The following is a 27,289-nucleotide window of genomic DNA, read 5'->3' as shown; positions in this document are numbered from 1 at the left end:
GAATTTTATGCACAAGTGCACCAACGAGACAAGCGGCCCGATCGATGCCTCTTGTAGGTTGGACTTAGAGCGCTTATTGATTTCAGTGCCCTTTGGCTCGCCTGGCTTCTAATGACCTCGGCCAGCTTTAGGATCTCTGCAGTGAATAAAGTCAGGATAACAATGATAAACAATCAATTTTCCTGCTGGAAATTCTTTCCTTTTTCCTTACTTTAGCAGCAGCAGAAAAACAGGGGTTCATTAATGAAACCTTCAGTCGTGGTCTTTGCTCATGCTGACTTTAAAACATGTTAATTAATGGGGTGTGTTCAGCAGTGTAAAGGTCACTTTTATAGTGAGATCACATTTTGAATTAATTAAAAGGATATTTTCTTCAAGTTCCACTGGATTTTTTATTCATACTCGCAGGCTTCTGTACAAACTGAACCAATGTGACTAATGTATGAGGAGCTGATAAATGAGGGAGGGGCGCGGCCAATGAGGGAAAGGTGAGGAAGCAGGAGGCTCAGGTGGAAAGCAAATCAGCGGGTAATGACGCAAAAAGGGAAAATAATACTCTGAACAAAAGACAGTGTGGATCCTGACGTTTGTTCTTCGTTATTACCGGTTCTCACTTTGAACCAAGGTTCCGCTTCTCCTTCTGAGGCCTCAGTTCTGCGGATTCATTTTGGAGCGAGAGGAAACATCTTCACACGTTCTGATCTGCATGCAAATTTCCTTGTGTGGACCGGGGTCTGTCAATCGCCGGCGCCCCGGTACAAAGTGGCTGCATATTTGGAGTATCATGTTTGAAAGAAATAAAAATGCATACAAGCGTGAAATTCAGAAAATATATCTGCAGCGAGCAAAGGGTGATAAACCTGCCGCCCGGGCCTCAAGTGTGTGTTGTTGTGCAGACACTGAGAGACGGGTCAACAGTTGGATAAACAGCATCTGGGCTCAGCGCACTCTACCAATTAGATCTCCTGCTTTTGGCAACCCCACTCTCACTCCCTCTGGGGGCCTTTTCCTTGGCCCCGATGAAAGCTTTACTTTTGTTATAGTGATCAATTATTCTATAATTACGGTGTAAATGAATGATTTCGCCTAATGGCGCACTGCTGTTGTCTGACAGACTTCGGTTCCTTTCACATGCAACATGCATGCGTGGCGGCTGGTGTCGCTGACAAATGCAACTCCTCTTCATAAAAAAGTCATCAGGTACAACGCATGTTAAAAGTGAACAACTGAAAGGAGTTCCTTAAAGAATTCATGAGGGTAAGGAGGAACGGGCTTGACCAGACACGCACAACATCGGGAATAACAGTGATGCTGTTGTTCTGCACCCCTCCGAACATTGCAGGAATACATTCGGTTGGGGCATTTGGAGCCCATGCCTGCAAATTCGGACTATGGTAGTGAACCAGAGTAGCCACAGAGAACCCATCAAGGTGGGGGGGGGGTCCACAAAGGCTACATATCAGGATTCAAACCCTTACCATTCCACATGACACCACTGCCATGACAATCTAAGTTCATTAACAGGATTTCGTGGGGGAGGGGGTTGACTTATTATATCAAAGGTTTTCATTCATTACATTATATACAAATCATCCCATTGTCTCTTCAAGATGATCATTTGAAAGGCAATTACATGTGCTCATTTGGCAGTGAGTGCAGATATTACATTCTACAGAAGTAATCAGCATGTGTCAGGTTTACTAAATCCTTTCGAATGGAGTAAACATCAAAACAGAGGCCCTACGTGGCTCCTTGCATTGTGATATGGCTCCATGTCTCTTGATATGAGCGGCGCTGTTTCATTCATTCACTATTATGATCCTGGTCAACAGCAGTGGGAGACATCCTTTCAGCATCATTACACACACTGATGAAAGTGTAATATATCCTCCCGCCACCTTCCCTCCCTGCCAGTCTGCCACCTTCACCCCTGGTCGATCTCTCGCCGTTGGAGGGAAAACGCCCACCTCAGTTATAGTTCCACTTGAGTGCTGAGTGGTAGGAAAAATAGAGAGCTCTCAGTATGACATGGTTTTTTTCCATTCTTCCTCCGGTCTGTCCATTTCCAAGTACAATAGCAGACGTTGGGGCGGGCAGAGAAAATGTCTGAGGTCAAGCGCTGATTGTGAGATTGGACAGTTGACAAAAGATGCACACCGACGTCTTTGTGGCCTCTCAACCTGTGAGCACTGACATAAAAAAAAACCATACAATCCCATAAAACTTTACAAAAGACATTGGACTTGCGTGCACAGAATCCCTTAGAAAAGGCACGTCATGTCATTCATTCTCACCCACATGCAGGTTTTGAACTACTGCGCTGTGGCGTTACTCGTTCCATGAGCTGCACTATGAAAGAAATAAAGCCTGGAATTTGCTACCCAGACAAAGGTAAACCCATCAAAGCCCTTCAGGCGGTCTACTTTTTTGTACCTCACTCAACATTTTAGCAGGTTAACGGTGCACAGCCCTCAAAAAGCCGTCCTGCCTATCTCTAGTTTCAGCTCAGAAGCTCCCTTGAAGAAGCCTTAAAGATTGAGTCTGCACTTTAGAGTTTGACTGACGGGTCCTGGTGAATTTACATGGCCCAGCGAATTTACATCAGTCTCCTCTCACATTCATTTTCCCGAGATGTCAGAATCTCCCCCTTACATACAAATACACAAACACACGTAAGTGTAACAGTCTGTCACTTACAGCTGTCACGCCATGTTGAAATGGTGAGATGGCTTTTGCAGCTGTACGCATGCTACACGTGTGTAGGAGCATGTTTGGCTGCACCCTGGGGATGGGAACAATAATGGGGTATTGATGTCATGGAGAAGGGAGTGAGAAGAGGGTGATAATTAGATTTTGTCCCCACTCGCTCTGCATCACTCAGATACTCAGTTTCTAATGAAACCTCACCAATAATTACCTCTTTATTTCCAAAACCTATTGTCAGTCCAGGTTCACCTCGGAGATACCCAGCGTCAGCTGGGCCGATAATTAGGTGTCATTTCATGACCAAATTTGTCAGGGCGGGCAGACCGAGTCGGATAATCCACCCAAACTTCATCTGTTTTATTTACAGCTGCTGGTGTGTGTGTGTGTGAGTGTTTGTCTGTTGGGGGCAAGTCACACTCGTGTGAATGTGTCCCTTCCTCTTCTAAAAATCTGGTGGTGGCAGAGGTAGCTAACATCTGCTGCAGCCTACTGATGTTACAACTTGCAACCAAATCCAAGTTGGTGTGTCTGAGGTGTGGCGCCACCTAGAGTCAGGAGTCGAGAGGATTTGATTTCAACCGCTCTGCTCAACCTCTTCTGTTTTTAAAACCAAGCAAAAACACAAACAGCACCACGTTTTGGGTTGTTTCTCAAGAGATTTATGATAAATCTGTGTGCGTGTGTGTGTGTGTGTGTGTGTGTGTGTGTGTGTGTGTATGTGTGATATCTACCACCAGCACTCCATTTACTCCATTACTCACTCTGGAGATCTCATGCCCACATATTTGAGATGATTTCGATGTCACGCAGGATGCAATGAACCAGCAAAACCACTCTTCACATTACAGTCCCATGGTACCCAGACAAACATACAAACACACACACACACACACACACACACACACACACACACACACACACACACACACACACACACACACACTCCCAAAGACCACTGTGTTCCTTCAGAGCCTGACATAGCTTTAAGGGGCTCTCTCATACGTGGTTCAACCAAAGGTCACAGTGTCACATGTCAGTATTACCTTCCACAGCTTCCTGAGACAATCAGCAGCACACAATTACAGAAAGCCGAGATTAAAAAAAAAACAATGCTAAAACACTATCTCTTGAAATAAAAAGGTAGCATAAAAAATGAACGAATAAACAGCACAGGAAATTTCCCATTTTATTTTGAGCTGTTTTTCATCTCCTGCTGGTAGAGCAGACAAAAGGAAGCAGGTTGAAACAGTCAGTGTCGTGTCAGTCTTTCCTCTTGGTGGACTGATGGAGGCGAGAGATTAATAAAGCACCTTTTCACTTCATTGCCTCATAAATCCTAATACACCTCATAAATGAACTGCTGCAACCGCCACTCTGTTACTTAGCTCCACATGTTCATTTGGCTGTGTGACTGCAGACAGATTCATTTACCAATGCCCCGGAGTCAGGGCCCAATCGCCACTGGGACTCATTTCAAACACGCCGGCGTCACTCTTACAGGATTACAAGCCTGCGTTCGTCTATTTCCATCACCTCAAATCAAATGTTGCTTTAGCTGGCTTGCAGTGCCACAAACCCTTTGTGTGTGTGTGTGAGCAGTTTTTTTTTTTTACGAGTGGGTGGAAGATCGCCTGAAGGACCAGTTTGCCACCTTGTTTGATCACCGTAAATGTGAGTTCCACCTCTTTTTGTACCGTGAACTCGAGTGATCATTAATTTTTCGGGAAAGCTGCGTACAAATGTTTCATCCTCGGGGGGAATCTGAGGGTGTCAAGAACAAGGCTGGTGATTTTTACTTGCTCTAGTAAACCAGCATTTATGGAAAAAGTAGATCGTGTGACTTTCTGAATCATTTTATCGGGATTTTGTTTTCTTTTTCATCATAAGAGAATGTTCATCTGGACACACATGCACACAGTCATGAAATGGAAGGTCATGGAATACTATGGAAGTGTATGAATGATTCCCCTTTGTGTTCCCAAGGCTCCCCTTTGACACGTCTGCAGATGTCAGCCGGTAATGCTTTCATCCAGCCTGGTAGGATGGCGGTTTGTGCTCTGGCCTTGTTGCCCGACTCATCGCAATGAGCGATGAGGACTTGGCGACGCTGGCACAGGCGTAACAGGTTAGATTTGCCATGGAAATGTGCCGTGGACAACCATCAAAGAAACATCAAAGTCTTTCATTTGCATCAAAGCCAAGGGGGGGGGGGGGGTTAGATGGAACTAGCGAGGGAGGAGTTGGGAGAGGTGGATGTGTGCCACTGCCTTTTGGAACGTTTGATGTTTGTATGGCACCAACGCTGCGACTCCCTGCTTTGTAATAAAATGATCTTACAGACAGTTAGTTTGAGAATCTATCTGTTGTTGACCTTTTACAGCGCTCAATATCCCTCCTTTCACTCCCACAAGGATTTTTAAATCTATGCAGCCATCTGCACCACCTGCATGCATCTCAAGGATGGAAACACAAGGTTGAAAAACCCACAAAATACAAACCAGAGGGAGCCGTGTATGCCTGCAATTATTCCCACAGATTCTCTTGGCTAGCACCTGGAGAGAACATCAGATCTCCTTGAATGGTAATGAAATGCTACTTATAGGGTTTGAGCCTACACTATAAGGGCTGCGTAGCTCTTTCAGAAACCATGTTGCCACTGAAGATTGTATCCCTTTAGTAGAATTCGTACAGTATTTTTTCATAACCTGTGACTTCCCAGCAGCTGCTACAGTAACTCTCCAGCCAATAAAATGGACAAAGATAAATGTAGCTGATTTAAGGCTAACTGAGTGCAGACGGGGCCAACTAAATTCAATGGGTGTAAAAAAGTACAAAACTCTTTTAGCCCCTGTCCGCACAGATATTAAAGCAATACTGTTACCAGGCCAATGTTGTAACAAAGAATCTGTGCTTTAATAAATATTTTGGCTGCGGTTCAGGTAGTCGAGGGATATTTCCATATCAGAAGGTCAATGGTCTGATCTGAGCCCAGGTTTAAGAACCACAGATTGCTTTAATCTGTTTTTATCCCTTGATGAGTAGGCGGCGCCCTATTTCTGCTGCCAGTTGACCAACACGAGTGTGACTGAAGACGTAAAGCACACAGGTTAAAAAAAAGCCACTTGTATGCTTTTATTAGGAGTCTCTCACCAAAACTGAAAGGTATTTCCACCTTTCCATATTAATACTGTTTGATTGATTTTATTACCTCTGCTAAGGAAGTTATTCCTGTTCCCGTCCAGCCGTGCTCGCTTGGTTAGCTTGATTGACTGCAACAGAGAGGTCGGGGAAAAACTACTAAATGCATTTAAACTGAACTCGGAGGGGAGGCTGTGAAATGAGCCAAAGAGGAAGAGTAGAGTTGGACCATTTGGCTTTTGGTGCACGTTAATGTTCTAGCTCTGCTGTACATGCTAAATCACTTCAAAAGTAACTTTTAATTTATCCCGCCTGGATTTCCGGTTCCCTGCTGACATGTTTACAAGTCATTCTTGAGAAATCAGTCCCTTTTGTCCGGTCTATAATGCTGTTCCCGTCTGCTGTTGCACCCTCATACAATGGAAAAGGCAGGATGCAGAGGAGCCGAAAGGCCGATTAAGTACATTGCACGTGGCGGCACACTCGTCCATACGGTTGTAATTGCATCTGAAAAGAAAGCCGCGTCTGCTCGCTGTTTGCCATTTGGAACTGCACGCAAAGCCTTCTATGCAATTTGCCACCCGCGAGACGCACTCCTCTGGTATGACACTCTCAGCTAAATAAATTCCATCCAGTTGGGCTAAGAAATTGAAGGGTATCTTCCTCAATTTGTATCTGTCTGGGTGCCATTCTATTCTCACTGTATACCTGCGTGTCTGAATAATTCATTTTGCGGCTATACAGTAAACCACAGAGGACAAACAGAGCACTCGAGCATAATATGGCCCTAATCCCTGTCAGAGACACCCAACAGATGAATAATAAAACAGGATTTCTTTTTTTTATTATGTCCCTTCTGACTCTTTGGGGCTGTGATCTCACTATCTGCCATTCAACAGACGGTAGTGGGGTTTCTACAATCCCTAATGCAGCCCATGTCCTCTTTACCTATGAGAGTATGTATTATATATGAGGTCAGCCCTGTTGAATAGAGTGTCTGTTGGGAAAAAGGTCAATTAAACCTCTTCTAATAAGTTGCACAGTGTGCCGTCACAGCAAGGGAAGATAATATTGAATGCTGCCCTCCTCTGATTTTGAGTCCCCGCTGCCAATTTGCATGACGAGTGAGATAAAAAAGCCCAAAGCAATGAGTAATTAATAAATCAGATTGCAGAGATGAAACACCAGGAAGGCATCGTTCCATTAATCGCCATCCTCGCCCCCTCTTGGTATCTTCCATCGCACCATTGAGCATTTCGCGGTTCCTAATTAAATTGTACTTTCTGTCGATTGTTCTCATTACTCAAGCAAAACCAATCAGCTTTCCACAGCTGGGCCTGGCGATGTAGATAAATATGAGAAAAAACCCAAGTCGAGGAGCTGCAGGTTGCCTGGATGGCAGAGTCAACACAGTGGGTCTTCATTCTGGGAGGGTTTCAGGAGAGCGGAGAGAAAACCATGCACTCGAACATTGTTTTTTTTTTCTTTACTCTAGAAATAAAACCAGAGGGAATGGCCTCCACTGAACAAGCTGTCTCTTCGCTAGAGGGCTGCGTCTGCATTTCAAATAAAACCAACAAAAAGCTACAGTAGGCATGAGGAATTTCCCCAGATATACACCATATTGTTTGGGACAGCCCGGCATTAAAAGAAGGCTGACCATCGGAGTTCAGCGGAGGGCTGGGTCTATCAGCTGCAAGGGCATAAGCTCAATTCTTCAAGAATCTGAAACTGAACTACCAAACAAAGCCCACACAGGGATGCAAATTTGGCTTTAAACAGTCCCAGACTGCTGAGCCCGGGGTAAAACTGCACAGCTTCCTTGTGTCAAGTCTTATCTGAAGGTGCAGTTGAAGGATATATGCTGGAGGTAAGTAAACAGTTGCTGTTTTGCCATATTGGAAACTTTTGGTAAAAAAACAAAAACAAACAAACACCCAAGCATTCCCTCACGCTCACTGGTTTGCTTTTTTAATTAATTCCATAAAATCTGATGAGTTGGTAATGTGTGTGTAGCTGGTTTGAATGTCAAACTTCCTCCTTCCACATCTGCCATGAAGGTCAGATAATGAAATGGACACTTGCTGCACAGTGATGATGGCTTTTGATTAAACAGGACGTGCGTGAAGAAACAGACCGCTGCCTGGTTCGAGGACCTGTGCTCACGCGCTTCATTTCTCACAGTTTAATAAAAAAAATAAAGGAGCGCTACGACTGAAGTCCCCCCTCAAGGAGGAATAGGGGAAAAAAAGACACTTTCAAGTTCGCAAACACATACAGCAACCTCATAAATGAATAGCTGATGCAACAGGGTGGAAAACATAACAAGACTAGCTTATAAACCAACGGCATTCAATTCTGGATGAAACTTTAATTTTTGAAAACAGTCGCGTTATGCCTCACTTTCAATATTTGACACGATGGCGGCAGGATCAGAGACGCTCGTCGCTGCGTCCGGCGTTTACCTCATTTCCCTTGTTGCATTATCGGCGCAGCAATATTGACATTTGTCTCCACCGTCCTCTAGCCACCCGCCCAATCAGACCCGCGAGTGCCTCAGCTCGACTCCAACCACCTCACTTGATTCCATCAGAGTAGATCTGAATGTGTGACAGACAGCACTTATCTCAAAGTCTCTCTCCAGTTTAGCTTCAGATGATAGCTAGTGCTTTAAAAGAGATCCTTAAAGCTTCCCGGCAGCGTGCAGGAGGCTTGAAAGTGTGACGCTCCCAACAGCACTGATGAAGGTTCTGCCTGACAGGATGGGCCTTTTTCCCTGACACCTCATGCGGGTCGACTAGTAGACTATTCCTCTTAGTCGCATGACACTCCCGCCACAACACTACTAAGCACTGGAAGGAGGGCAGGAGTGGGTGTTTGAGGATACTGAGATAAGGCTGTTTTTGCCATTTAAAGATCTCCTTGTGGCTAAAACGGCAGCATCATGCTGTTTCACAAAAAGCCAGAAGTCCAGCCTGCCTCGGACAACATTAGATCAAAACAATCTTCCCAAAAAGATTCCTCCTTAGAACAGGTTGCATATTTTCCTGTGACTTTTTTTCCCCAAAGGCTGCTAGTTTTGCATCCCTTTTGGAATAACAGGAAGGCTACGGGCAGCTTTTTAGGCTCTCAGTCTAGGTTATTTCATTGTTTTCATCGTTTAAATCTTTAAATCTTTAAATCTTTTCAGTTTCTCTTGTATTGGACTTTTTCATTTTTTTTCTGAATTTTGCAGCAGGTTTTTTCAATAGTCCACATCACTGGCGAGGGAGGAATTGCTGTGATTACTTCAAATTAAAACTTTCCTATTCTCTGATTTTTTCCTACTCTAAAGGTCTCAGAAGTTCAAGAAATTACAACATTTTTTTCCTGCAGCAACCCAAACGGTGATTTTACTTCACTGACCAGCTCTTGGCAGCTATTTTGTCAAACCCAAGTGACTCATTTAGAAGAGCGGGGAAGGTTCTCACGTAGCTCTGGATGCTTCTGTTCCACATCTGCATGGAGACGAAACGGTTCTCGATGACATGTGGTTTTGCGGTGCGGCTGCTATGATCGGGGAATCTCCCAAGATGCACCTGGGTGACATTGTGATGACTGAGATGTTACAAATTTGTGGCGCTTTCATCTAGTTCCATCATGTCAAGGCTTCAAAAACATAATAAACGGAATATTGAATATTTTAAATTCACCTTGTACTTTTTTTTTTTAAAAACCTTTTCTTACTGAGGGGAGTCTGAATTAAACACACACAATATGCTGTGCATAGAAAGCAACCAGAACGTGTGTGTGCACATGCACGCTTGCGTGCAAAGAAGGATCTGTGGGTGACAGGGTGACGGAGTGGGAGACATAACTAGTCACACAGAGGGGGATGATAATGGACTTTCCTTGTCTGTTTGCAGACAGTGAGGCCGGAGTGATGACAGACATGCAGACGTGTTCAACTGTTCTTGCTCGGAGCCAGAGAGCAGGCAGAGAAAAGAATACTTCCACACCACCGATGGCAACACGTCCTCCACCGGAGTTCTGAAAGATGCATAACAATGAGGTGAAAACCATCCTCGCATTAACAGTCGCAGTTTCCTTCATCCACCCCCACCCCCACGCACACACACACACACACACACACACACACACACACACACACACACAAAACCTGTGAAATTCAAAAGTGGAAAGGAGAAAGTGTCGACAAAGGAAACGAATCATCTGATCACAATATTGGGTTAGAGATCGGGATCGGCTTTCCTGAAGCCGATCATAAAGCTGATTCTATTTCCTCACACATCTAAACAGCTCTCTCTTTCCAGATTTATCCTCCGCACAGTTCTGTCTGGTTCTCTTACACTCTGTGAGTATCGGAAAGTTGTAGATAACAAAATCAATTCTGTTGGGAAATACTTTGTGGAAGGCAAAGGAGAAATGTAAGGGACAAAGCTGAGACACGAATGCTGCTTCAACACAGTGAAAATGCCAATAACTGATTCAGAGGAACTGCAGCAAAGAGCTGAGCTTCACTTGGCTGTGCGGCGCTAAATTTAGGGAATAAGAAAGTGGTCCGACAGCAGCAGAGCCCATCAATTGGATCTGCCACTTCAAAACCAAATACTCCTAAGTGACGACAATGAGTTCACTTGGGCAAAACAGGCAATTATCTGATGGAGATGAGCCGAAGGCCATTACTTCACATTAAATAACTGGGATAACTGGGCTGCTTTTGCAACATTCAAGCACTAAGATGGTTGCTAGAAAAGAATTTTGACAGCAACATGCATCTCTGTGTGTATAAATGTTCTGTAAATCTACCTGTATTACTGATAATATTGACATTGCAGATGGTACGAGCGATACCAATGATGAACTTGTTAAAGGCTAACCTTAACCTAGTCAAGGCAGAGAGAAAAAGAGCTTTGATCGATTGGTCATTCACCTTTTAAATGGTTTTGTTTCACTGCCCAGTCTGTCACCGCTGACACAGACAAACTGTGTGCGTGCGTGTGTGTGTGTAGGTACATGTGTGTGATGACCAAGAGCTCAGCCTGAGACAGATGGGAGAACTCCCACTGGTTACATATGTTTTCTCTCCGACTGAATCTCTAGCCAGCTCTGGATCCGGGTGTCACAGAGAGGTAACACTGCAGCAGCAGACGGTGGGTTGCAAGTTCAATACCCAGTCCACTGAAATCTGCATGCAAGCTTGAGCAGACCAACCTGACCCAAAGACAACAGAGAGTCAGGCGACTCTATTCCTGCTCAAAGGTTCATATCAAGCCCTAAAGAGACAGTATTTAATTAGCTTAGCTATAATTCTGCATATGGAACACAACTTTTGGAGTCTTTGGCTGTGGGTTCTTTGCTGTTTCCTTACGACGGTTCCGATATGACTGCAGGTCTTTTAACTGAAGGAGCCTGAAAGGTCAGGACAGGCTTTAACTGTGGTGATGCATTCACTGCACCTCAGCTAACACAAATTTCCTTCTAAAATGAAAATAGAACTCCCCAAACGAGGGATGCATGAGAAAAGAGCCGCAGAGCGGTCAATAGTGGCAAGGCATAACAAACTGAAGCGCCTCCATGTCTCCTCAAGCCTGGTGGAAAAGAGGAGAGGCCAAAGAAAGCATGCCTTAAGGAGATCCATCAGAGGATATAATAACAGCAAGTGTGCCCAACTCACAAATACACCTACATTCAATAAATTCAGTTTATCACAGCAAATGAGCATGAGGTATTTGAGGTGCTGCGCTGCACTGAAAAATCAATGCAAGCAAGCTAAAGGTGTTGGTGCTGCTCAAAGGTGTAAATCCACAGCCTCTTGGCTCAGGATATCTTATTCAGTTGGCTGAAACGTGATATGGTCACGAGTTCTGGACTCACTTATTTCAAGAGATTGAATGTGAAACTGGGAGCTGCTGGAGTTTGCCTCATTAACAGTGTGCACGTGCACAGATGGTGCGCTTGCCCATTGGCTACGGGCAGCGGAGAAGGGAGCCATTAGCACACAAATGCATCTGATTGCTTCAACATTGTCTCGGTTGGCTGCGGAGCTTTGAACGGACCAAATGCTGCTCCCTGGGCCTGCCGCTCCCGCCGGTGCTTGAGGTCAGGTGGATGCAGCCAGCAGGAACAGGAAGTGCTCTGACAGGCTGGGAGGCTGCTTTGGGCTTTGTTTGTTATTTCTTTGCTCATTTGATTGATCAGTATCTAAACTTTGGTGTTTTGCCTCTGCTGCTGGTGCAGTTCAATAGTTGCCTGATCTAATCCCCACCTCTCTCCTTCACTACTGATGTGTGTGTACTTTTTCCCTATCCAACTCCACTTTCAGCAAGTCTATTCATTCCCCTCTGTCTCTTTTGCTTACTCTGACTTCCCTGTTCCCTCTCTCTCTCTTGCCCACTGTGCCATTTTTATCTGGTGTGTTTTTGATATTCCTGGTTTTGAAATCAGCCTCTTTCCTTTCAGCAGAATTTAATGGCATTCATAAGTCATTCACTCTAATTTTGTGAGAACAGATAAAGATGGCAGTCTGAATACGTATGAAAAATAAATTACCCGCACATGTCATGCAGGGATTTGAAGTTTAACCGGTTGTTGAAAATTAGAGCAAAGTCTTCCATTGAACTCCAGAGCCGACCTAAATTCAGATGAGATGGGATGTCAGTGTGTTTCGATGCCGTGGCTCTCCACGCAGACCAGATAAGCCCGTTATTTTGTGCTTGGTATGGCATCCTGATGCACACACGCACGCATGCACACACACACACGCACACACACACACACGCACACACATGCATACATGTGCACTTTATTGTGTGAGGATCTAAACAAGTTTTTCTTCCTCAAGTGGCCCAACATGGAATTTTGGTTGGCCTTTGTTAAAAGTCATTAGATAATAATTATTAGTAGTAATTTGTTATTATTCCTCTTTACTTATGGCATGAGGATCCGGTGAATTACGTGCTTGTGTCTGCTCACAGGAAATTCATTTTCCTGCTGCTGCCCCTGTAGAAAATAACTCAAGTGCCAAACATATTTCATTGTCCTCAGAGCTGTAATTAACTTGCTCCAAGTCAAACCCTGACATAGTCCAGGCAGGACCAGCAATAACAAAAGCATTCTGCACCTTGTAAAATTAGGACATGGACCCTTCAATGTGGGGAGATGGAAGCAATCAGTAAATAGAAGCTAAACTTGAGTGTGTATGTTTCTTGGCCGTGTTCCATTTTCTGCCTGTGTGGGATTGCTGGAGGTGCTATAATGTTTTTCTCATTAATTATGCATTATCTCACCCCTCTGCATCACATTTACTATTAATACCAATGATAATTTTTACGACCCAATCAGTGGTCTGCCGCTTGTGTCGTGCCTCTGCACTTCTCCGTAGTTTCATATGCTACAGGTGAGCACATCTGGGAGTTGGATGGGATTTTCTCAGGTCGAGAGTGAAGAGCTCAGTCAGCACCTTTTTGCATTTCGTTCTTTGAGTTATTATTATTTGCATGTTAAATAATGAAAATGAGATGGATGTTGGGACGGCAGCTGTTGCACAAACAGAAGGAACATGGATAAAAACATCCAAGGCACCACCATTTTGTCTCGGTAAAGAAAGCCGAATCGGAACATCAATGTTAAAAAAAATGCAATTACCGCTGCATCCTCAATTCCGCTTCCATCCTCGATCGATTCCATCACACTGGAAAACAAAGAATGGAAACGGTTCTGGAAACATGATCGAGCAAATCCAACAGATCCATAGTTTAATGAGGGGGGGTGATCATCCAGTAAATAAAAGAACCAAAAAGAAGATTGTCAGCAGCTGTGACAACCTTTATGAATATGAACTCCTGAACAAGGTTCTCCTCCTGCAGCTGTCAGTGTAAATCCAGTCCACAAGTGTGACATTAAACACGCTGTTCCCTTCCTTTAATGATGCTATCTCCAATGTCTCAGTGATTAATATTAACCCCGTGAGGGGCAATTTGTTGCACAGCCAGCGAAAGAAATCAACACAGCCACACAAAGAGACAGAAATAACACAAATGTAACAGACACGTAACAGGCTCTAATGTTCCGGGGGTCGATCATCGTGACCCATTTATGAGGGCCCATAATTCCTGGCACAAACATGCTTTTGAGTCTATTCCTTTTAACCTTTGGTGCCATGTACCGTGACCAGCTGGCAGAAACCAGTACAGGCTGCTGCCAGCTGCCAGCAGTTGGCATAGTGAGCACATTCAGTGTCAATCTACAGCCACCGTGCCTTGAACACTTTCATTTATGAAAGATGACTATCGAATATTAGACTACATTCATCACTGAAATGGCTGGGATCAATGCTGCTCTCATGGCGAACTGGGTCGGGCATTGTCTGATAAATTGGTGAAATATGAAAGGCACAGGGTCTGCTTTGAGGGGAAATACGTCCAGTGATACTGAACCTAGATTGCATCACATGTGGATTTAAATGATAACCATCCTTTAATCTCACACACGCTCGCAATGCAAGATAGGTGCAGACCTTCACGGGAGACACCTTGTTAACAGGAGCAGCTCACCGCCTGATGAGAAATAAGTGTTAAAAGTGTGTAAAATGTCGTCCCTGGATCACATCTGGGCCACAAACCAAATTTAACTGAAATCCATCAAATCCTTCGGGAGTGATGTTGGTTACATTTAATCTTCTTTTCCAGGTTTCACTGAGTGCTAATGTAATTAATGTAATGGGTTTTTGCTTTTCTTTTCATTCTGTACTTTAGCGTGTGTGTGTGTGTGTGCGTGTGTGTCAGGGCTCAGAGAGGGCATAGATCTTTTGACAGGCTGAACATGATGGAGAGTCTTGGCACCAGGGTAAATATTAGATCCTCGACAAGGGCCTGCCTGCCTGCTTTCTCTCATTGTCTCTATTTTTGTCCCTCTTTTACCTTCCATGCACTCCATTTCTCCATCACGCCACATCTCCTTCTGTCTCCTTCAGAGTCGGTTGCACCTCGGCAGGGAGTGAGTAAAGTGTTGATTGGTACCATGCTGGCAAATGGCGGGAGATTGGAGGTGGCCTGCTGATGCGAGCTCATGTTGAACCCACAAGGCCTTTCGGCCCAGGTCTAACTGGAACAAAAGAGATGAAGTGGTTGCAGGGAACTGGCAGACTGAGTTAAAAAAAAAAGCCATTGAGCGAGATAGAGACTCTCATTTCATCCTTATCGATGCTTTAGGGATGAAGCAATGCAGCAGAAGATAATTAATTTGCATTTCTTACTTAAAGGGCCTTTTATGTTCTGAAGGATTGTTGGAGGTAGATGCGACGGACATTCTGAGTTCTAAAACTAAAAGCAGCTTCTCAACAATGAGAAGACACCCTGAAAGAATGAAATACCTCTTCTCAGAGCCAGTGTCGGATCCCAAATGGCTTTTTTCAGGCCCGTGTGTCCATGGTTTGTTATAGACTGCTTTAGAAGTGAATGGATTATAGCTGAATAATAACACTAAGACAGTTCCTAAAATAATCGTCTCCTGCCATTTGTTCCAGTCTCACCTGACTTTCTGCATAATTAGAAACCAAACAGATGTGTGCAGATTTGTCTTCTAAATTTTGCATGAAACACCTCCCTTCAATGCCCTTAATAGAGCATAGGACCTTTTGATTCTTTCCTATTCCCACAATCTTGTCTAAATGCTCTGTGGCAGATAAGAGAAACATTATTTTTTCGAGCAAAGGGGGAAAAATCAATAAGAATGACAGAGGAGGCTGATAAGCATACGATAAATGTTTTCCATCGGCACACATAAATAACAGCAGCAAAATTGCGCTGCAGAGAAACAAGTTGTCGATAACACAGCAGATTGCAGCTGTAGCCTGTAAAATGAATCTTGGTACACAAACACTAAACACGGTAGTCTTTATTATTTTAAAATGATAAATAAGATTCAGAAATACGATTCAGAGATAAATTATGGAGGAGAGAGGAGAGTTGACCCTTAGTGCATGATTAGAGAGTAAAATAGGGGATTAGGAAGGCTGGTGGGTGTGGGGTAAAAGTGTTTCCTTGGCCCCCCTACGGTGCTGTAATTAGAGGGAAAAACCATGGACGGGTAGAGAGTCCCACAGGTTTCAACTACAATATTAACTCCTGTGGATGATGGTCATCTTGTTGCAACACAACCTGGCAGCAACAGGTATTTTAAATTTCCTTCGACACGAACCACCCACTTACTGCTGCAGCCCAATAAACTTCGAGGGATTGGGATTGAGAAGCAGAGCCCCTGGGTTATGATTGACTTGGCTGGTCGCTGACATTTTATTCCATTTTTAGCACCTTAATTAAGACTTTGCTGCTTTAAAAAAAAACAAAAAAACATTAATCAACACCGATGATGGAAAGTTATTCTAAAAATACTCAATTCTTTCCCAGCCATTTGAAGTAACTGGATGTATTTACAGAGCACAATCCCAACCTAGCGCTATAATGTGCCCTCCAAGGCCTCAGATACTAGGAAGCTTTGACCTGGCCTCCAAACCACCTACATCCCAACCTATGAAATGTTTGTGGGTACTAAAAATCCACAGATGGAGGAGAAGTCTCACTCCCAACCACACAAACCCCAACAGATACACTGCAAAGGTGGCAGTGGCATATAGGCTGCTGCAGTATATCGCTGTTTCAGTGACAGAAGTGGACAATATATTTCTGATATGTCATCTGTTGATGAAATCGTACACAGAGGAGCTCCTTGCTCCTTCCTATGAGATGACATCCATTAAAGGCATGTAATCACAGCTGCTGAAAGTCTTCCAACTTCCTGAATGTTTAGACAAACTCCTGAGCACTTGGCTGATACAACCAAAAGTGGTGACGCAACACAAATTAGGGATCTGAAACAAGCAGGTGTGAAACAGCCTCAGATGATGACAGGCGGTAAAAAAGCGCCCAGCGCTGGCGACTACGTGCCATAGTAAACAACCAGAGCACAGAGCCAGAGGCAGAAACATGAGCTCTTGCCAAATGTCAACCCCCCTAACATGGATAAATGACTTTTTCGCCCCTCAAACTTATGACAGTGCATGTTGGGATAGAGATTTGGATGTTTTCTATACAAAACATTCCATTCTGAAAAAAACAAGGATGGGAAGAACGGAATCCCTTAATGGCAACAAGTGACTTTGTGAAAAGTCTTGCTGGTTCTTATTGTGGCATGAAGATCGGGTGCTTAATGATCAGGTTACAGCGCTCGTCGGCAGTGTCAGCCTTGGACCAGATTAGCTGGCCTTCAAAAGGAGGGATTACCATCAGGCTGAAAGCTAAAAGTAACCTAGTCCTGATGGCCTAGTTTGCAGCCAAATGAAAAATTACAGCTGTTCTGTACTGGTCCGTGCATGAGCGTGGCGGGACATGAATGAAGGCTCCCAGAAACAGACTGAGTCCTTCCTTGATTATACAGCCAACACACAAGTGTGCACCAATTGGATGTTTGCACGACTTAGCCATTTGTATATCCTTCCACCTCGAGGAAGACAGTAACAGCAACACACACACACCCACACCCACACATCTCCAAAAAGTGACACGTGAATTTGTTCTTCCTGGCAAAAGGAACAAGTCTGGAAGGCACAATGATGGACATTTGTGGTGGCTGAAAATGTGGTCACAGGAGACAGAGAGGTAACCCAAGCTGTCCCTGTTCGTCCCATCTATCCCTTCTGTCAGACAGACTATGTGACCTTGGCTTTGTGCGACGATTTTCCACAAAAAAGCGAAGCTTTTTTTCCTGGCCAGCCTTGCTTTTTTGCAGAAAGTGTCAACAACTTACCATAAAATTGTTTCCCATACAAAGTCAGTGCGGCACATGTGGAATATGGAGAAAGCTGAAGGTTTTGGTGGTTGAGCTTTTCCTTTCAAAGAATGCATTATGTATCTTGAGTGAAATGACTGAAAACTCGAGGGACAACTGCATGGTTGCTAATTTCTACATGTTCTATTTGATCATTCTACCAGTGGCTTTATATTGCATGGCTTTATCGAATGTCTTATTGAATGTCTTAATCCAGGCAGCCTGCTTCATCCACCGTCAGTGGCGCCTCACACAGAGACATGTTCTATCCACAGCAATAACTGCAGCTACCGTTGTTCCATACGCAACTGTGACGTAGTGAAAACTTTTGTAAAAAATCTGCATGCCATTCATGAATTTGTGTCCCTGTGCGTGTCCGTGTCAGGAAGGGAACGGCAGACACGAGTAAATATTGATGCACATTCTGTTCCCTCCCTGCTTCGGTCCATCTGGATCCACATTAGCCTCCGGAGAACAAACAACCTAGAAGAAAGCTCATCACTCGCCTCGCTCCCTCCCGGACCTACTGAATGTCTATTCATCGTTTCACTCTCCCAGCAACTTGTTTTATTCTCCACTCCCGTTTTGTTGTTATTTCTGTACAGTCCGAGGCACTCTGGATGAATTTCATGTAAGTTCTCAGATGAATTATTAACAAAGCCATAAAGCGGAATAGCGGGGATCTATTGTTGTTGGGTACACCCATCTGCCCCCAGCAGTGGAAACATTAAGGTGGTAACTTTGCAAATGCTTTATCTTAAGCATACAAACAGAGCCGACCCCTGAAGGGGCTTTGGCTAATTGTTGAGATTCATTAAGCAGCATACGTTTTATTCTGCAGCCCTGTGATTTGTTGATTTCATTTCTGTCTCAGTCGGCAGCCTCGGTCCTTATGTAGGGCACAGAAGCAGAGCTACAGCGTTGAAAACAAGTCCTATTCTGTGTCATCATCTGTTGCAAAATAAATATCTAAATACCCACGTCCAAAGCCTCAGTAGGATCATCGGTGTTTGTGCAAGCCATCCGTGAAAGTGAATAGTAAATGCAGCGGCTCTGGGTTTTGCTCCCTCATTGCCTAGCCTCTTTTCCTCAGTAAGTTTCCTTCTGTAGCTCCTTTTTCCCCCACCATCCTCCGTCTTTTTTATTAAACAGAATCAATTTTTCTTGTCAGAGCCCTCTCCCGCTCCATCACTTTTTAATAACCATCCTCTCTTTAATGAGTTCTGTTATGTACACAGGGGGCAGCGACGAGGGGCCAATTTGTGCTTTCACATCAGATCGGATCAGAGAAAGTTGGGAAAATAAAAGAACGGGGAAAATAAAAATAAATAAAAAACCCGCCTGTGCTCACATGACTTCCTGCTCGTCTCCTCTTTTCCACGGCGCTCACAGGAGGGAATGCCTCATATCTGAGCAGCCTGGGGAGTAACAGTGCTCCCCGGGCCGCCATTTTGGAGGCATCTTCTGAAACGGAAAGTCGCAGAAGAGTTCCTCAGAGGGCAATGGGTGGAAAGATAAAGAGGAATGCTGATGAAACCGCAGGAGATTAGTTAAGTTTACATTTCTGGAGTGGGCTAATGAAGTCCTCCCCTCAATCACTGATGGGTTCTGGAGTTGGAGATGGTACAGTGGGATGAGGGGTTTGAAAGAGGGATGCAAACTTCATATGTAGACAGTTCATCTTCTCAACATAATCCGTCCAAGATGGATCTGGGTTCGTTAACAGAGAATCATTTGCACCTTGTAGGTCCCTGCCCTCTGTCCATATTTTAAGGAAAAGGAAGGCCATTACCTGACAAAATGACTATTAACATTACGAGTTTCCTCTGGTTGGCTGCTGCTCTCGCCTGAAGCCATAAAGAGGACAGATAATCCAGCCCAGGGCTGGAGATATCAACGATGTTCACTCCTCGCTGATTTAAAGACTGCGTTATCTCTGGATTTAGTGATTTTGCTATTTTATGGGATTGTATATTGGACAGGATTTATATTGCAACTAAGGACGAGATGGGCTGTTTTTAATTTTTCTGCTCTATCGGGGTCAGGGTCGACCTCAGATCCGCCTCGACTTGTCAAGGACACTTGAGCAAGGCTGATGTTCGCTGTCACGTGGGGCTTGAACTCGTGCAGTCTGATTAAAGGACAGCCAACGCACCACTTCAGTTCCGCTGGTTTTGAGCTTTCTTCTGGGAATTGTCTCAGCACTTCATTTGTGCAACCTTGGACAGGACAAAGAAAAGTATTTTTGAATGGTTTGTGTAAAAATTGTGTAAAGAAAATGTAATTTTACTGTATTTTGCAATTAAAAACTAACTAACTAAATAAATCAAAAGGGTATTAATCCATTTTAATGATTCTTTGTTGAGACTTTTTTATTTTTCATGCTTTGATCTGACAAATATTCCTGTGTTGATCCCCGGGGACATGTTTTCCACCTCTAGCCTCTCGGAGATTTCAAGTTGAGGGTATACACGAGTATCCCTGAAGCAGGTAGCTATTCGTTTTGCTCAAGGACAGACATGTGGGCTGAAAACATTTTCTCGCTTCAGGGCGTTCTCAGGACTCATTACACTGCAGCTAGCTATAGGAGACACAGAAACCGAACCAATTCGGAGCCCCTTAAAAGATGTTTCTGGCTTAGCCTTATAATTAGAAGACATATGGCAGACTGTCAGGAAGATGTGAGTGTTGGTGGATTTGCTGGGGGAAACAAAAAAAGGGTGTTTTCTTTTCTATTTACTGTTGTTATTTTATCACAGTTGATAGAGAAAATTGATTAAATGTCTGGAAATCAATGTGTGAAAACAATTACTGAAAAAAATGAATCTCCTATAGCATGATTTTTGTATCCAAAACTTCAACATCATTACAAAATTCCCGCCACTTCACTGTACCACATAGAGTGATCGTGCACTGTGGAGGCTGAAGGTCATGCCAGCATTCCCAATGATGGTCCTGATACTTGCAGATCATTTGAGAGGGACCAGCAAATAGCAACATCTGCATGGCCCTGCAGGCACGAACATTAATGCGACTCTGCATTTAAATATCACCAATGAGAGATTTCCACCCCGTGGACTGCTGAGACATGAACAGGCCTCACGCGACGGGTCAGACAACTCAACCTAAATCAAAACTTTCTGTATTCATCAGCATACATCAGTGTCAGAATTTGCATTAGCTCTCCGGTAAAAAAATAAAATAAAAATAAAAATGTGCTGTGGGCTAATGAATGACATAAACTAGAATTAAACTTTTAATAACGGTGAACACAGAAAAGAAAACATCCCAAAGGGTTATTTAAATAATGGCGCTTAATGCTTGGTCACTTTCTTTCATTTTCTGCTCCCTTCTTACCCGGTCACATTCTCAGCAGCAGTGAAACAGCATAAAGACGTATATGAGTATATATTTAAAGAAGAGGAAAACTCTCAAAAGGGCTGAGCCGGAGCTAAGCTGTGCAGTGAGGCACACGGGGCCTTGACACGTGTAACAGCCTGGTCTGAAACCGACTGGAGCGGCAGAAATTTAGAAGGAATGGGAAAGCAACAGTCCTAATGACATCATCAGTTGTTGCTCTGCTGCTGGCGCGTCTGACTGGTTTCAACTCCGCGGGGGTCTCCGAGAAAAAAGGGGCACATCTCTTGATTTATAATTGCAGATTTGGGGATTTTATTGTCGTTCCTGGGCCTGGCTGCCTTCCACAGATGGGATCAGGTGATTTCGCCGAGTGTTTCTGCATGTTTGGCTGTCTGATTGGAAGACAAAGCCGGTCTGTTGAGTTGGAGTGGTGCGTGTTTGGACACCAGACCACACAGAATGATGGCGGTGTGAAAACCCAACTCCAATATGTGACCCAGAAGATGTAATGGGTTCAACACCCCCACAATGGCCATGCTCACAATGATAAAACAATTAATATTAATACAATTAATAGGAGAAAACAATGCTCTAATCAGTCTGGACAACCACTGGACCTTTAAAAATATATAGATGGGTGTCTGTATACATGCCTGATTTTATTTAATTACATCATCAGTGACACTGGGATTCACTGTAGCTAAACCATAACATCAAGAGTCCCATTTTTATTTCAAAATGGCCAAGACTATGTAAAAAGACAGACTGACATGCAATTTTGTAATTGCACAAACTGGACAGATATTATCTGAACAACCACGACTCCTCATTTTATGTAGCAAGATTCATTCATGCTGTGCTTTGATTCAACCACAGAGAGTTTTCAACTCCTCTCTTCAGTCTGTAGTGTTCTCGGTTATAATTATTTCATTTTTACCCCCTGGGGATGCCAGCAGACCCGTCTGTCTGGAAAAATAACCAGCGCCGGTGAAATGCAGGCCCAGTTGCAACTTCGCCAGACACCCCTCCTCCTTCTTCTGCATTTAGCATTGGAGTCACGTCTCCCTTCATTGACAGGAAAGACGTCTTTAGTGTGAAGTGGATTAAAAAGCCTCCAAACCGTTCCTGATAGGAGGTGTCTGGCAGCTGATGCTGCGGGCTGATGTGTCACAGTGCTGCAGGCTGGATATAGGATGTAGAGGGAGATATAAGTGGAAACTTCTGATTGGCTTTGACTGCAGGTGCAGGTGCAGATGTGTGTGTATGTGTCTGTGTGTGTGCAGTAAAGGGCATTCTGAAGTGAAGTGAAAGGATAGCCGTTGTTACTCTCTTACGGTGGAGGATTGGAGTGATGCAATCGACTGAAAGGAGGCAGCCCTGCGCACAAACAAACCATCAGATCCACAACTGGGGGAGTTGCTCAGGCCCCCACCCGCCCAGGCAACCACAGACACACAACCACAGACGCAAGCGGTGTCCAGCCATGTCCGTGATGCCATTTGCTAAATAGTACACAAACATTAAATTTAAAAGAAAAGAAATAATCCAGCCAATCCTTAATTGCCAAATCTCCAGCTGGTCAGTTTGAACATCACATTATAGCTTCCTTCGTTAGCACCCGGAGAAGCATGTGTGTGAAGCGGCGGTTACGTTGGTTCTCTAATGGCTGATGAGTGACCCAGTCGGAAAAGGTCAGCAACACTACAGGGCTGATGTGGCGAAACGTCTTCCACTCACCAACTAATTAAATGTCAGTGAGTCAGATTGGAAGGAGAGAGAGAGAGAGAGAGAGAGAGAGAGAGAGGAGAGAGAGAGAGAGAAGAGAGAGAGAGAGAGAGAGAGAGAGAGGAGCTCGGGTGCAGGAGGAGAGGGGGGGCAGACAGGTAGACGGGGAACTGGGCCTCGTTAGAAATGTCATGTGTTGCATAAGGCTCGATTCCTTGAAAGCTGAGAGTCAGGCCTGTCGATATTTGAGGAGTTGCGAGAGGTGAACTGAAGGAGTTTATTCAATGCTGTTTCTTCTTCTTCCTTTTCAAGATGTGAGAATTTCAAATGTTAATCAAAGGCTGTGACAGCGACAGGGCAGACCAACTAATTTTAAAATGGAGGCACCCATTTGAAAAAAATAAAAAATAAAAATAAAGCGTGTTCCTAAAATGGACTCATTAATTTATTTATCGGTTCACTCTGAAATGGGCCATAGTTAATATTTTAAATGCCCTTACACTGGGCCCATTTATATGACTACAAAAATGAGATCATTATCTGATCCATGGACTGATGAGATCGTTCAGTTGATCATTTAGACAGCATACACGAGAGCAGTTATCTGATTACAAGAAATCAGATAAAGAGACCCAGATTTCACCCCAGCACTCTGATGTCTTTATGTGTGTATACTCTTTTCTGATTAATTTCCTTGGTTTACATGTGCGCATGTGTAAAATCTGACACGCAGAAGCAGCAGCGGGTAGCCCATTTTGTAGCCTAGGTTACGACTGTAGCCGTCGGCACGTTCAACAAGACTTGACATCACTATGTGCCTACGTACTCCTAAAGAAATCTGATTAATGGATTGAAGCATATCCCACATCAATTTTGTTAATTTGCTTTAAGAACTTTGGTTAAACAGTGTCCATTTTTCAAACACACATTGACACACACATTTAGAAAACGACACCGCCTTGTCATCAAACAGCTTCTTTCACAGCAGATCAGCGTCTGTCGTGTGTGTGTGTTTGTGTGTCAACATGACTTGATTTCGCCGTCCACCTTGTACCGCGGCCGCTCATAAAAAGAACCATGAAATTCGTTTTACAGGCACCTTTCTCCACAGGTCGCCATTATACAGACTTCAATTAAAACACCGGACACATCGAGCTGCAAACAAGGTCAAAAGTGACCAGAGGGGAAAAAACGAGACTCTCTGACCTCGTCTGAATGAGCTGAGCTGGTAGTTGCTTTCAAAACCAGTGGGAGAAACACATTCAAAGGATCAGAACAATGAAGCAGGGCTTGCAGTTATCAAGGTAACCGGGGACTTTCAGATTCAGATGTTTAAGGAAGGCGCAGCACAACGTTTAATGTGACCTCATACAGGACAATCTGGAGATGGATTTGGGGTGAATTTTGTGAAGAGAGCGCTATTTTTTTTGTCTAAATCTTTACAATTGTAATGCATACTTAACACGTAACAGTTAACGATGGTGCTGAGCTACATTTGGCACAACGCTAATTGACTTTGTGCTGAAATTCATCATTTATTATTAGTTCTGGCAACATCTACAGACAATTAAGCAAACCGCCACTGAGTGAATTATCTGATGTGATTATCAGTGCAATTAATACCAGATTGTCACAACAGGACATCAGCATAATAATCCAGCAACACTGCCAGAAGGGGAACTGGAAACCACTATGATCTTGCAGTGTGAGGGCTTTCCTGCCGTTAAACATCTTGGCGTATTTCAGTGTGTCTCAGTGGGTTTGGGAACATTATTTAAGGATTCCAGGACCTGTTGCTGCAATCTGAACCGGTGGCAGAGCAGCGTGAGTGTCATGAGTGTGCACCGCGAGAGCGGGGTCCTCGCCTCTTTCCAGAGAGACGGCCCTGGAAATGTCTCCTCTTCCCCTAAAAAGCTGCTGAATAATTCACTCTGCCCCAGTTCCTGCCCATTAGGTTGACACACTGGCAAAACTCTCTTGCTCAGAGTAGTTGACAGATAAAACACACACACACACACACACACACACACACACACACTCAGAGTCTTCAGCCCTTTAAAATAAATTTCTGCAGCCGATTCCGTAACAGTGAGCTGTCCTTGTTGTTAAAAGTCGTGTTTAAAGGGTCGATCAACTAGTGCCAGCTTCCGAATTCCAGTTGTTACCAACAATATTTTTTGCCTCAAATGCTGACGGTGATTCCAGAAAAAAACTAATTATTCTCCTGGAGCTTTAGTCATCTGCAAGTGATGGACGTCCGCGCAGCATCCGAGCTGTTCCCAGAACTGAACTGATCAAATATTGAGCCCTGCTTAAAATTTAAGTCCAACCTTTTTCTGGTGATGCAAGCGGCGACGTTCCAACCCAATAATTCATGTGCGGATATGAATGTTTCAGGTGTGGCGGAGGAAATTAAACTGAATTAATGATGGTCAAACTGCAGGTACTATTTCAGGCACAGCAGCGACAGATAGAGCAGCCTGAAGAGCATATCTGACAAGCACAGAGGAGTCTGGCTCATTGCAAACGGCCCAGAAAGTGAGCTCCTTCTCTCCATGTCTGTACTTTACGTTGTGCTTCTAACTGGTTTCCCAATGCTCTTGGGTTGGTTTTGATGTGTCGAGTCAGTGTTGGTGTCCAATAACGAGCTAAAAGTGTGGAATGTTTCAACCAAACTCTTGTCTCGGTTTAATCATTTTTTAAACAAATCCATACTATTAGTTGGTCACACTCTTTCTTTTTGACCTTATTTATTAAGTGATCAACAATGAGTGGGTCTCTATGGAGACACATCAGGGTGCATGAAGCCAAAAGTCTGTTCTTACTCTATGCCTTTGCATAGTTTTGTAACTTTGAATCCCCCAATGAGCTGTCTTCATTATATTCCTCTTTCCTGAGATCTCTCCATCTCTGGCATTAATGATGCCCCAGAATATCCTCCCCCCTGAATTCAACTTCTCTTCTTGTCATCTTTTTCAGCCAGCCATCCATCCCCTCCCCTCCTCCTTGGGTGTGGGGGCTCATGCAGGATGAGTGGAGACTTTGGGGCTGCTGAAGTCTCGTCCACCTAGGTTAGAGCCGATGCGGCGTAGGAATTAATGAACGTTACCGAGTGTAGGAATATGCAGCTACACATCAGGTGTTAAGGAAAGGTCTCCATTAGCATGATTGATCCTCTGATTAACACCACTGGCCGAACCAACACAGACAAACCTCCAGAGAATTGGTACTAAATGCTTCTAATTACAGTAGGATTTACTTTCTACCTTCTATGAGCTCAGAGGGCTAAAATTCTTATCTATGGTAAAATCTTGCCACAATCAACAGGGTGTCTTAAACTGAGGACTGGAAATGGCAAACTGGAACTGAGGAGGAGAGTGAACGGTGTTGGGATTCCTGGTTTGTGTCTGTCTTTGGCCTGCAGGGTGTGGTGTTGAGCACAATTGGGTGCAGCTGGCACTGCAGGTGGGCACACCTGTAGGCAATTTACATCTTGCTGCCTATTTAAGCAGGTTGTGCCTGCCTGTCAGTGCCGGGGTGTCTGTTCGTGTTGGGAGTCTGTTCGTTTTGGGTTCCTTGGTGTTGGCTCCTGCTCCTGTTCCTGTTGCCTTGGAGGGTCGCTCCTATTCCCGTGCTTCCGGTTTCCCTGGAGGACTGCTCCTGTTCCTGTGTTCCTGGAGGGCCACACCTGTCCCCGAGCTTCCGGTTTTCCTGGGGGGCCTCTCCTGTTCCTGTTCCGTGTCTCCTGGAGAACCGCTCCTGCCCCCCTTGCAGTCTAGGAGGACTGCCTCTGCCCTCAGTGTCTCGGGGCACGTTCGTGAGGCGAGCGTGTTGCGCCGGACTCCCGAGCCCTCGCCGGTCCAGGAGGACTGCAGCCGTTTGAGGACTCACCGGTGCTCCGAGTTCCCGGCAGTCCAGGGGGACTGCGTCTGGTTTGGGAACTCGCCGATGGACCTGGGACGGGCGGATGCTGCCTCCCGATCCCCATGTGGTCCAGGAGGACTGTTTCTGTTAATGTGTGCTCCCCTTCCCTGTAAATAAAGCCCTTGACCTCTCCACCTCTGTGTCCTGGCCTGCGTTCGGGTCCGCTACCACCATGTATCGTAACAAACGGAGAGATTTATGACATTTATTTAGATGTTGTGCGCATTTACGTACTAGCTACATGACACTGAGTATCATGCCAAATTAGTGTCATGGTGAAACATGTTTCAACTGTTCATCATCACGTGAACAAGCATTTACACTTGTTATTCTAACCTGCCTTTACTAGAACAACAGTTTCTAAAGTCTGCTGTTTTCTATAACTAGAGAAAAAAGCACTGGAAACAGTAGGTTGCTTTGCTGTCTGTTCAAAGCTCGTGGCCAACATTAAAATCTATTCATTTTGAGTTATCAAATGACGTTGACCCTTTGATTACAGCGAACCTACTCCCACTCTATTAATACGGCTCTGAAGTTTGGGTCTGTTTTTTATGTATGATTGATTGATTTTAATCCTGATCAAATCCATATTTAAATGAATGCTAATAAT

The 27,289-nt window shown here is 44.3% G+C and overlaps 1 long non-coding RNA gene across 2 annotated transcripts in view; it reads left to right on the top strand.

Annotated features, from left to right (window-relative positions):
- Positions 1–4,188: 4,188 nt before the first annotated feature.
- Positions 4,189–27,289, top strand: part of LOC130518308 (uncharacterized) — a 63,720-nt gene continuing 40,619 nt past the window's right edge. Inside the window, exons 1-3 of one of the 2 annotated variants that reach the window (XR_008947987.1) lie at positions 4,221–4,377; positions 4,690–4,831; positions 9,750–9,895. This is a non-coding gene — a long non-coding RNA (uncharacterized LOC130518308). Of the gene's footprint in view, positions 4,378–4,689; positions 5,049–9,749; positions 9,896–27,289 lie in introns of those variants that run through there. The other variant, XR_008947986.1, reaches the window with a different exon arrangement.

Source organism: Takifugu flavidus, chromosome 21, assembly GCF_003711565.1.
Source record: "Takifugu flavidus isolate HTHZ2018 chromosome 21, ASM371156v2, whole genome shotgun sequence".
In the NCBI taxonomy this organism is placed as follows: Eukaryota; Metazoa; Chordata; class Actinopteri; order Tetraodontiformes; family Tetraodontidae; genus Takifugu; species Takifugu flavidus.
Note: the sequence above shows the minus strand (reverse complement) of the source record. Positions and strands in the feature narration are given on the sequence as shown.